The sequence below is a fragment of the Gobius niger genome (genome assembly GCF_951799975.1).
Source record: "Gobius niger genome assembly, chromosome: 21".
NCBI lineage: Eukaryota > Metazoa > Chordata > Actinopteri > Gobiiformes > Gobiidae > Gobius > Gobius niger.
The window spans coordinates 16202841-16214306 of record NC_136872.1 but is presented as its reverse complement, the minus strand read 5'-3'; positions in this window follow the sequence as shown (position 1 = coordinate 16214306).

Below are 11466 nucleotides of genomic sequence, written 5' to 3'. Positions count from 1 at the left end.
ACGAGCCATGAACCACTTTGAAATACATTTACAAACTAAAGCTCCACTGATATCAAGTTTATTGTATTGTAAACTGTAATTGACTTATTTTTTCTGTTTGTAAACACCTATGACCCCTTTAGGTTACACGCATGACAGGGAATACAAAATACTGAATGTTTCCTGGTAATTTACAGTCTCTATGGTGGAGTCAGGTGGTGAAATAAATATATAAAGTAGAACTACAAGTATTTGTATTTGATCCTGTGAACAATGTGTCAGTGTTGAACTATGACAGCAGGGGGCGCCAGTTTATTCAGGACTTTCATGTTTTATTGTTACTTCAGAAAGACAACAATCATTAAATTCCAAAACAAAAAACTGTCTCTATCTATTATGGTTACAAAATATAAGCAAAAGTCTGCAACATAAAATATATAAAATAGGGCCTGGGGTGTGAAAACTTGTGACCGATTTTCACAGCGATTTTCTCCCCTAAGGCTGGAAAGTCTTTATCACTTTTGGTTACAGAGATATTGGCCTTACATCTGCATTATATCTGGCGATAACCGATATGGAGAAATACCTATATAGATACAGACGGCATCCCTGGAATCGCCCATATTTGGTCATGTTTGAAAACAGTTAAGGGGGGAAACAATTTGGAGAAAAATTATTCTAATTATTCAAAAACTAATTAAACAAATGCTGAATTACGAATATAGTTTTCTGCTAAATAAAGATACATGGAGGAGCAAAGTGGTTCAACAGCCCATTAATACATATACATATACAATAATGGAGAATGCTAACATGATGCTACATGTTAGCATCGTGCTAATGCTAGCTACGACTGCCGTTTTTTCACTTCTAATGAACAATCTGCTGTGAATAAACATCTAAAAGGACCTGATTTAGACTTGACTTTATTTCGGCGAGGCCACGCCCCCTTCTGTGACGCGATGCCGTCTGTATCTATACATGGAGATCCGCCATCTTTGCAGCTGTTAGCACACATTTCCCATAGACTAACATTATCTAAAAACAATATAAAAAGTGGAGAAAAAATGGAACAACTCCGTTACACGCTGCGGTGTCCAAATGTTTTGATGTGAAAAATAAGTTGAGTATTTTACCTTCTAAAATCTCCATTGGTTGATTATTGCTGCGAATCCCATGATACTTAGCGATATGACATCACAGTCCTGAACTCTATATCGGATTGGTTGATCACTACTCATATTTACTATGTTATTACACATAGTGGACTGAATAAATATACCTTTGACACTGGCTACCTGAGAGTGTGATGCTGCTCCTTTGAATTACACATGTCATCATGTAATTTCAATCTTATTACTGGGCAATCACTGTCTGTAAAGTCAACGAATAGCCCATCCCTAGATATAGCTCTCTGTATGAATAGAACAAAAATATAATTAATTTTCAACATATTCTAAGTTGATCATCTTGAGAAAGTACTTATGGCCCAGTGTAATAAACTGTCAGACCCAGTCAAAGCTTTGGTCAAACACGACTCTTTCCTTTGATATAACTCTGGTTTTGAGGCCAGGTTTACCGCTGCGCTCCTGGCTTCAATTTTTAACATTTCCCGACACACATTTGGTGTTAAGCTTTGAATGATAGATCCTGCCACCGCTGCCTGTGATCTCTGGTTTACCTGGTGTGTTTACAAAGTCGTTGGACATTGTGGTTCAGCCGTAAAAAGCTGAAACAAGTGGTATTTGTCTTTCCCCTCAAGTGCAATGGGACTTTTCAAATATGCTCTTTATAGACAGACCCCTATTTTTACAGTTTTAAAAGGAGATTGTCCCCAGGTTAGATAAATACATGTTTATTTTTGTACTGACTGTATTTTTTGCCATTCACTTCTTCTCATACTTTTCACAGTGCTACTTTGGAGAGAGAATCAAACCAAGTATTTCCTTAACAGCTTGTTGTTAGTGGTCATAGACATAACGTTTTATTTCAGAAGCATTTCCCGTTTTACTCCTTGCGTGGCTAAACTCTTTTAGTGATACAAGTCGAATTGGCCATAAACGTGTACTAAAAAGCCCTTGTGCTGGAGCTCAAGTAAAAACTCAATAGGAACTATTTTCAAGAACTTTCTCTGAGGGCCATTTGTCCCAAAACTAATTTTCTCTGAGATTGTATTGCTGTTATTTCCTCTATGGCCAATCCACCAACATTCAATTGGTCGAGTGATGTCTTTTCTTCATAACAATCTATCCTTTCAGTGACAATGGACAAGGCCACAGTGAAAATGCCTCCCAAGACAGTAACAATAAAGGAAGTCTCTTCAATCAATATCAATGAAATACACTTCCAACTTTTCATCATGAGATGTGAAAGTAGCCGTACCATCTCTTGTCATTACATAACATTATTTAGACCAGTGATTCAAACTTTGGCTTTTTCAAGTACTTCTCAAAGCGAGATTCGATTTTCAGGTGGGACGTCTCTGTGTGGGGTTTGCAAGTTCTCCCTATTGGTGGGTTGCAGGTTCAAGAATGTAAGGATGTCACCAGACCCAGCGGGGGGCAGGAAAATGTATGAATTACAAAAATGATCATTAATGTCAGACACTGGGTCCATGATCTCTCTGTACAAGACCAAAAAATTCCTCAAAAACAAAATAATTTTTCCTCTATATAACAGTATAGGCCTTTAGAACGCTGTGATGTCACCTGCAACCCAGCAATATGTCTACGAAGGTGTCCCGCACTACTTTTAATGACAACATGCAGGTGATGCTTGTCCATAGAGGAGCTCTCAAAAAGCTCATTCTGCTGTTCGACTTTTATGGTGACAAATAATACGCTTTTAAGAATGTAGAGGATAAAGAACCAAAGGCAAGTTGAAATGTGCACTAAACCCAGACAAACTGAACTGAACAATGATCCTGAAAAATATGAAAACCTGTCCCAATTAGGTTTTAAACTGGACTCAACCCGGCATGAATATGGACCTGAACTGGATATTAGATCTCGGCAAGGTGGATTCATTAGAACACCTTTAGCTTTGATTTCAGCATCTATACGATACGATATAACAATGGGTTAGGTGAAAACTAAGCATTTTTCATCTTCAAATTTCTTTATTAGCATTTTTTAAATTTCACACAGGCAGGATTTGAGGACAGTATATTGGTCTGAAAAAAGTAAAAAATTAAGAAAAAATTATAATAAAAAATGTCCCCACTACTCAGGTCTCCTATCCTGTCTCTAACCCCTTCACTGAACCCCCCAGCCCACCCTTCCCACCCATGATCCCCCCCTCCCCCCCATCTGCTAGGGGCCTGAAAGAAAGGAAAACCTGTAAAGCAAGAAGAGTCAAGAAAAAAAGGAAGAAAGAGAAGGAGCAGTAGGAAATAAGTTTAGAAAGAAAAAGATTGGAGAAAAAAAAGAAAAGAAAAGGAAAGGACAGTAGAAGAGAAAAGGAGTAAAATAAAGGAGTGAGCAAAAAAAAAAAAAAAAGATCTAATAGAGTTAAAAACAGAAATGCACTCACACATACATACCGTGAAGAAGGGTAGGAAAGGAGGGGAAAAGATAAAAATGATTAAAAAAAATAAAAAAAAAATAAAAAAAATAGATCATTTAAAAAAAAAAGGGGACACAAAAAAATAAAAAAATAAAATAAAAAAAAAATTTTAAAAAAGGAAAGAAAAGAGAGGGAAAAAAAAAAAAAAATTATAATAATAATTAAAAAAAGAAGAAATGTAAAACAAACAAAAAAAAAAAACAAAAAAAAAAAAGGAGGGGGAAGTGAAAAAGCAGGGAGGGGAAAAGTAAGACAGTCAATTGTGGTAAATATATTAGTGGATGAAAGGTATTGTCTTAGGCGTTATGTTTCATTTTCTCTCTCGTCATCCATGACCTCAGTGTTGTGTGAAAATGCATCCTCTATGTATTTTAAAAACGGGTTCCATGTACTGTAGAACCGTTTATGGGATCCAACAATGGAGGACCTTATTTTTTCAAGCTGTATACATTGTAAAACTTCTTGCAACCAGTTATTGATTGTTGGAGGTGCTTTATGTTTCCATTTAAGAAGAATTTGGCGTTTGGCCAGCAGGGTAGTAAAGGCAATGGCACATTTTATAGTTGGTGACATATTCAAAGACGTAGGTAAACCGAACAGAGCAGTTAAAGGGTTAGCAGGTATATTAATTTCATAAATTCGGGACAGTGTTAGAAAGATGTCCGACCAGTATTTATAGAGCTTTGGGCAAGTCCAGAACATGTGTCCATGGTTTGCGGGTGAGTTTTTACATCTAGGACAGGCGTCCGACACATCCGGGTGCCTTTGAGCAAGTTTTGCGTTCGTAAGATGTGCTCTATATGTTACTTTAAATTGCATCAAGGCGTGTCTTGCGCAGATGGATGAAGTATTTACCAGTTTTTTAATTTCCGCCCATTGTCTCTGAGATATCTTTAGACCAAGGTCGTCTTCCCATTTATTTTTAAAAATAGTTGTAGGATCTGGAATCATAGAATTAATCCTGATATAAATAAGCGAGGTCAGATGTTTTTCAGACCAATGATGATCAAGTAGTTGATCGAAGTCAGTCTCTGGTGGGCGATTCGGGTAATGAGGAAATTGTTTTTGAATGAAGTTGCGGATTTGTAAATACCGAAAAAAGTGATTGGAGGGTAAGCTAAACTTTGTGCGAATTGATTGAAAGGAGGCAAAAGTGTTTTCTTCATACAAGTCCTCTAGGCAGCAAAGGTCATTTGCTGACCACTTTGCAAAGGCCTGGTCTGAACCAGGTTTAAATAGATGGTTATTGTAAATTGGAGCTTTGAGCGAGGCTGCCGATAAGCCAAACCGATTTCTAAATTGAATCCAGATCTTAATTGTATTTATTATCACTGGATTATGAGAAATATCACGGGGTTTAATTGAGCTCTTGGAGCAGGCTATTGAGTGCAAGGAGAAGGGGGATGATCCCGACTCAATCTGAAGCCAGGGAAACCTGGGGTCCGAAGGTTTATGGCTTGTCCAGTATAAAATTTTATGAATGTTTGAAGACCAATAATAATGTTGGAAGTTAGGGAGTGCGAGGCCTCCAGATGATTTAGGCAAGTATAATACCGATCTTTTAACACGTGCTGGTTTGCCTCCCCATATAAAGCTGTTTATCAACTTATCTAGGCTTTGGAAGAAGGATTTATTTATATAAACCGGTATATGTTGGAAGAGATATAGGAATTTCGGAAGTACTATCATTTTTATCAGATTGACTCGTCCTGCAATTGAAAAAGGGAGCGTTCGCCATCTCGCAAAATCTTTTTTACATTTTTCCAAAAGGGGCTCAAAATTTTTCCGGTACAATAAATTAAAATTGTTTGTGATGTTGATCCCCAAGTATTTAAAGCAACCATCTACTATTTTAAATGGGAAGAATGTTTGAGGGAGTTTTTTTGCCAGATCATTTATGGGAAAAAGTTCACTCTTTTGGATATTGAGCTTATATCCTGACAGTTTTCCGAATTGATCAAGAATTGAAAGAATAGGCTTAAGGGATGTCTCAGGGCTCGACACGTACAATAAAAGGTCATCTGCGTACAGTGACAGTTTGTGGATCTGATCGTGCCGTTTAATGCCCTGAAAGTCCTTAAGGCTGCGAAGCCATATTGCTAAAGTTTCAATCACTAAATTAAATAATAAAGGTGATAAGGGGCATCCCTGACGTGTTCCACGTTGAAGAGAGAATTGAGGCGAGTGGATATTATTTGTAATTACCGAAGCAGTGGGGAAAGCATATAACAGTTTTATCCAAGCACTAAAGTCAGAATTAAAACCAAATTTCTCTAAAATAGAAAATAAATATCTCCACTCCACTCTATCGAACGCCTTTTCGGCGTCGAGCGAGATAACGACTTCGGGAGTGTTTGAAGATGGAGTGGAAATGATGTTCAGAAGACGTCTTGTGTTAAAAAAAGAGTGCCTGCCGGGGGTAAATCCAGTTTGATCTAATGTTAACAATGTGGGGATAGCTTCCTGAAGCCGTGTTGCCAGTATCTTAGCGAGTATCTTAACATCTACATTTAACAAGGAGATTGGTCGGTAACTGCTGCAGGAGGTTGGGTTTTTCTCTTTTTTCAGTATCAATGAGATTGAAGCAGTGTACAGACTAGAAGGTAGCTTGCCCTTGTTAAAGGAGTCATTGTACATTCTTACTAAAATAGGAATTAACAGGGAGTGATAGGTTTTGTAGAATTCCACAATGAAACCATCAGGACCTGGCGATTTTCCATTGTGCATTATCTGAAGTGCTTGTTTCACTTCTGTATGGGTGATCGGCTTTCCAAGTGTATCCGCTATGGTTTCATCAATTTTAGGGAAAATCAGGTCATTAACTGGTTTACTAGCAGAGGTGTTACATTCTGAACTATAAAGTTTAGTGTAATATTTCTGAAAAGTTTGGTTAATAATAGCAGGGTCTGAAACAATGGCCCCCTCTTCTGTACGAATTTGTGTAATGAATTTCGATGTATTGGTTGCTCGCGCCTGATGTGCTAACAGCTTCCCAGCTTTCTCTCCGTGTTCGTAGAATTGTTGTTTAGATTGCTTTAGTTGTTTCTCGACGATGCCTGTCATGAGAAGTTCATGTTTTGACTGTAATATTAAACGTTTTTTAAAAAGCTCGGGGTTTGGGGTTATAGAATATTGTTGATCTAATTTGCTAATCTCTTCTCTAATTCGTGAGAGTTCACTTTGTTCTCTTTTTTTAATATAGGAAATATGGGAGATTACCTGTCCGCGAACGAAGGCTTTAAGGGCTTCCCAAAGGATGCTAGGGGTGACTTCCGAATTATCATTAATTTCAATGTAAAGTTTAATTTGTGAAGCTATATATTCTTTAACGTGGTCATCCGTCAACCATTCTCCCCTGAATCGCCATATTCGAGGGGAAGAACTGTTAGAAGGAAAAAATAACTCTATGGAGGTAGGCGCGTGGTCTGAGATTACAATAGGATGGTAATGACAAGCAGTGACAGAATGAATTAGTTGTTTATCAATTAAAAAGAAATCTATCCGCGTAAATGTCTGATGCACATGTGAAAAAAAAGAAAAGTTTCTGACCGAGGGGTTTTTGAGCCTCCATGGGTCTGAGATACCAAAATGTGCTGCATTATTTAATACCACACGGGCTGATTTGGATAATGTGGTGGGTTTAGTAGAGGATCTATCAAATGTAATATCTTGTACTAAGTTGAAGTCGCCTCCGATTATTAGGTGGTGGTTATCTGTGTTGGGAATTTTTGCAAAAAGGTTTGTGAAAAAAAGATCGTTGTCCCAGTTTGGGGCGTATATGCAGACCAAAGTAACTGGCATAGTATTTAACAGACCAGAAACTATTACATAACGACCATTTATGTCAGAGACAATATGCTGTGGTTCAAAATTAACATTTTTACGGATTATAATTGCAGCTCCTCTAGATTTATTATTAAATTCTGAATGAAATATGTGGCTCATCCAGCTCCTCCTTAACAGAGATGTTTCTGATGATTTCAAATGCGTTTCTTGTAAGAAAAATATGTCACCCTTAAGTTGTTGCAAATGTGCCAAAACCTTACCAACCTTTACAGCCTTATTTAAACCTCGGACATTCCATGAGATCATCCGCAAAGTTTCACCTCGTAATTTATGAGTCATCTATTTGCTTTGTTGGATATGTAATCTGAAAGGTAAGAAAAGAAACATGTGTAAGTTTGTTGCATCGATGGATGGGAGTAGAAGAGAAACGGGTGAGGAGGAAAAAAAAAACAAAAAACAAAAAAAAAGATAAAAAAACAAAAATAAATAAATAAGTAAATAAAATAAAAAAACATCACTCGTGCACACACATCCACTCTTCCATGCACCCACCGAGCATTAAGAAGAAGAAGAAAAAGAGAAAAAAGAAAAGAAAAAAAAAAGTAAGAAGCTCCTAGCAGTACTATCCTGATGGAAAAGGATATTTGCGCCCAAACTGAGCTGCCTCTGTTGAACAAGCAGCCCAGGGCTATCTAATCTATCTAGCTTCCGAGGGTCTCTCTCCCTATGTAAAAAAAAGTCAACCTAGTCTAAAAAGAAAAAGAAAAAGTTAAATTAACCGAGTGGTAGTGCTCTTCTTTGAGAGAAAAAAGACAAAAAAAAAACAGAGACAAAAAAATAACAAACAAATTAATTAGATTTAGACCAAAAGAACAATAAGCCAAAATACTGAAAAAAGGAAGAAAAAAGGCACACAAAAAACAGACAAAAAACAAAAAAAAACAAAAGGTGCCTAGTGTCCTCAAAAATATTCTGTCAATGTGTGGCAATTTAATATCGTTAAACCATTATATTTCAGGAGTACAAATGATTCCAATCCATATAGGTAATAATGGTACAGTTTGTCTCAGTTCCGTGTAGTATTAGGGGCAGCAGCTTTTCCCAGTCCGTTTAGGGCGTAGCAAAGGTCAGTAGATAGTCCATTTCGCCTTCTTGTTTTGTTTGTTAATGTCATAGCTAGGATGTGTTTAATGAGTCCGCATATTTTCCTGCTTCAGTCTCGTCAGAAAAAAAAATCCTGGTTCCTACCGATGTTATTATAGACAGTTTGGCAGGGTACCTCAGAGATGGCTTCAGACCTAGCTCGTAAAACTTGGACATCACCTCCTTGTACTTGTGACGTTCCTCCATCACTTCAGGCGGGTAGTCTTCGAAGATGGCGATAGGGTGGTCCCGGTATTTTAGCTTTCCTCTTCTAGTCCGTGCTTCACGAACGATAGCCTCTTTTACTTGGTGTTTGTGTAGGCAGATGATCACCGGTCTCGGTCGCTGTCCCTTGGCCGGTTTAGCCTTTGCGGCACGATGGGCTCTATCACATTCTGGTGCAGTCTCCAGCACTGATTCGCCAAACACTTCCAGCAAAAGTTCGGAGAAGAAAGCAGTTGGTCGGGGTCCCTCCACTGATTCTGGGAGACCTATTATTCGAATGTTGTTGCGGCGGCTGCGAGATTCCAAGTCCATCACTTTAGCCCGAAGTTTAGCATTGCTATCCGTTAGCGTAGCATATGTGTTTTCGAGCTTTAGCATGCGCTCCTCGGTGTCGTTAGCATTCGCTTCGAGTGCAGCTATCTTCGTGCTATGTTCAGCCACTTCACCTTGAAACTAAGCATTTTTCAGAAAAATAAAATCATAATACAAAAGAGTGCATTTTTATTGATGAAAATCTATATCGTTTATATCTTGCTTTTTCAATTTTAATATTTTGAATGTTCATGTCTCGATATCGATACGATAACAATATATTTTTCAGCCTTAATGCCTTTGTCACCAAGACCGAATCGCCCATATACAGGTATGGTCATGTTTGAAACAGTTATGGGGGGAAAAAAAGGGAAAAATCTTAACTTTCTCCAATTATTCAAAAAATACTTAAACACATGCAGAATTATTTATATAGTTCTCTAACCAATAAAGATACAAAGACATGGGGCCGAGCAAAGTGGTTCAACAGCCCATAATTACATAAATAACGGAGAATGCTAACATAATGCTTCATATTAGCATTATGCTACATGCTAACGTTAGCTCGCACTAGCTATGACTGCCGTTTTTTCTTCTACTGAACAAACTGCCGTGAAAAAAATATCCATGAGGACCCAATTTAGACTTGACTTTATTTGTATGTGATAAATAAGTTCATATTTCACCAGAAAATGGCTAAAAAGAGTGAAAATTGTGTTTTCCAAAAGATTCTGTTTTCCCCCTCGGCGAAGCCACGCCCCCTTCTATGACGAGATGCCGTCTGTATCTATTGATGATGGGAGAGTGTGACCACAGCGCAAAGCCTTCTCCAGCACATCCCAAACATTCACATTGGGGTTAAGATCTGGACTCTGTGGTGGCCCATCATTGTATGAAAATGATGCTCCCTGAACCACTCTTTCACAATATGAGCCCGATGAATCCTGGCATTGTCATCTTGGAATATGCCCGTGCCATCAGGGAAGAAAAAAATCTATTGATGCAATAACCTGGTCATTCAGGATGTTCTGGTCATCAGCTGATCTCATTGTTTTGGGTTAAGGGGTTAAATACAGGGTGAAAAGTTTGTTTTCGGTCAGGCCGTGTACATTCAAAGTGCTTTATTCAACTCAACAGGAAGAAAGTGTTAAAAGTGCATATAATTACACTTTTTACACACATCTACAGTATCTAAACCTTTTCTATTTATGGGTTTTAATCACACAACGTTTTCCTGTTAGGGAGAATTTATGACCAGCTGTTTTTCACTGTTACTGCTACTATGGCAACGGTCCAAATTTTACATCAATTGAAACCCATGGACAGAGGGAATAAAACTATATAATAACTAATTTCTTCACTCGCTCATAAAATGTACATTGCATTAAGGGAGTGATTTAACACTGACAGGACGTACCGAAAAGCATTTTTACTTAAATTAGCCCTACATTTGCAGAGAAGTGCTCGCGCCGCGGGGAGCGCAATAAAGAATGATTTATGTGACATTTACAAAAAGCACATGAGACGAGGAATCCATCAGAGTAATACGCGGTGAATATTTGGACGTGCGGCGCTCTGGGGGTGAACGGAGCTGAATTAATACAGGCCACTCCATAAACAATGACGGCTTTTAGGAAAGTCAAAGGAGAGCGCGAGGAAAGAGTGAATCACTGGGTTGGTACGTGTGGGGAATTGGACAGGTTGTACAGAAAGAGAAGCCAGGCGGGCGAGGTGCAGTGACAGCAGAGACGGAGACACACAAAAGGCCATTCACTCAATACATGCTTTTTTTAAATCTAAATTTGTGGGATTTTGAGACTAAAATAGTTCGCGTTAGTGCTCGAGGGCTTCTTGAATATGTCTTGTCGGTACTGATTTGCTGTAATAATTAAGAAATTAGATAATGGATAATAATATGAATTAATACTGGAGGTAAGAAATGAGGGAATCTTAACTTTTACCCAAATCTAAAAGCTTCTTAACCTGAGAGCTTACAGCCTATAGGCCAGTGTAGCGACTAATTTGAAAGCTATGGCCTAAACTCATCTAAGCTTCTTCCTTATTTTTGTGTTAAGTTTTAGTTGTTTTTGTTGAGTTTTCGTAAATTTCATTACAGTTACATTACACAAACATAATTAAAAACTGACAAAACGCTTCAAAACGCTACAAAAAGCAACAAAAACATGACAAAAACGACTTAAGCTTGACCACAAAAAACAGGAAGAAGGTGAGCTCAGTTTTGTAGGTCTTAGCTTTCAAATGAAGATCTACCCAGGCCTATAGACTGTGAGCTCTCTGGTTTAGAAGCATATAGATTCTGAAGTCGAACTGGTAAATTTGCTCGGTTAAGGCGGGGGTTAACCGAGACTTACTGTTTAAGAGGTTGAACAGTAAGTCTCTGGCTGCGTCCGAAACCATCAAATTATAGCATCTATGTCCTAACCCTAGCTCCTCATC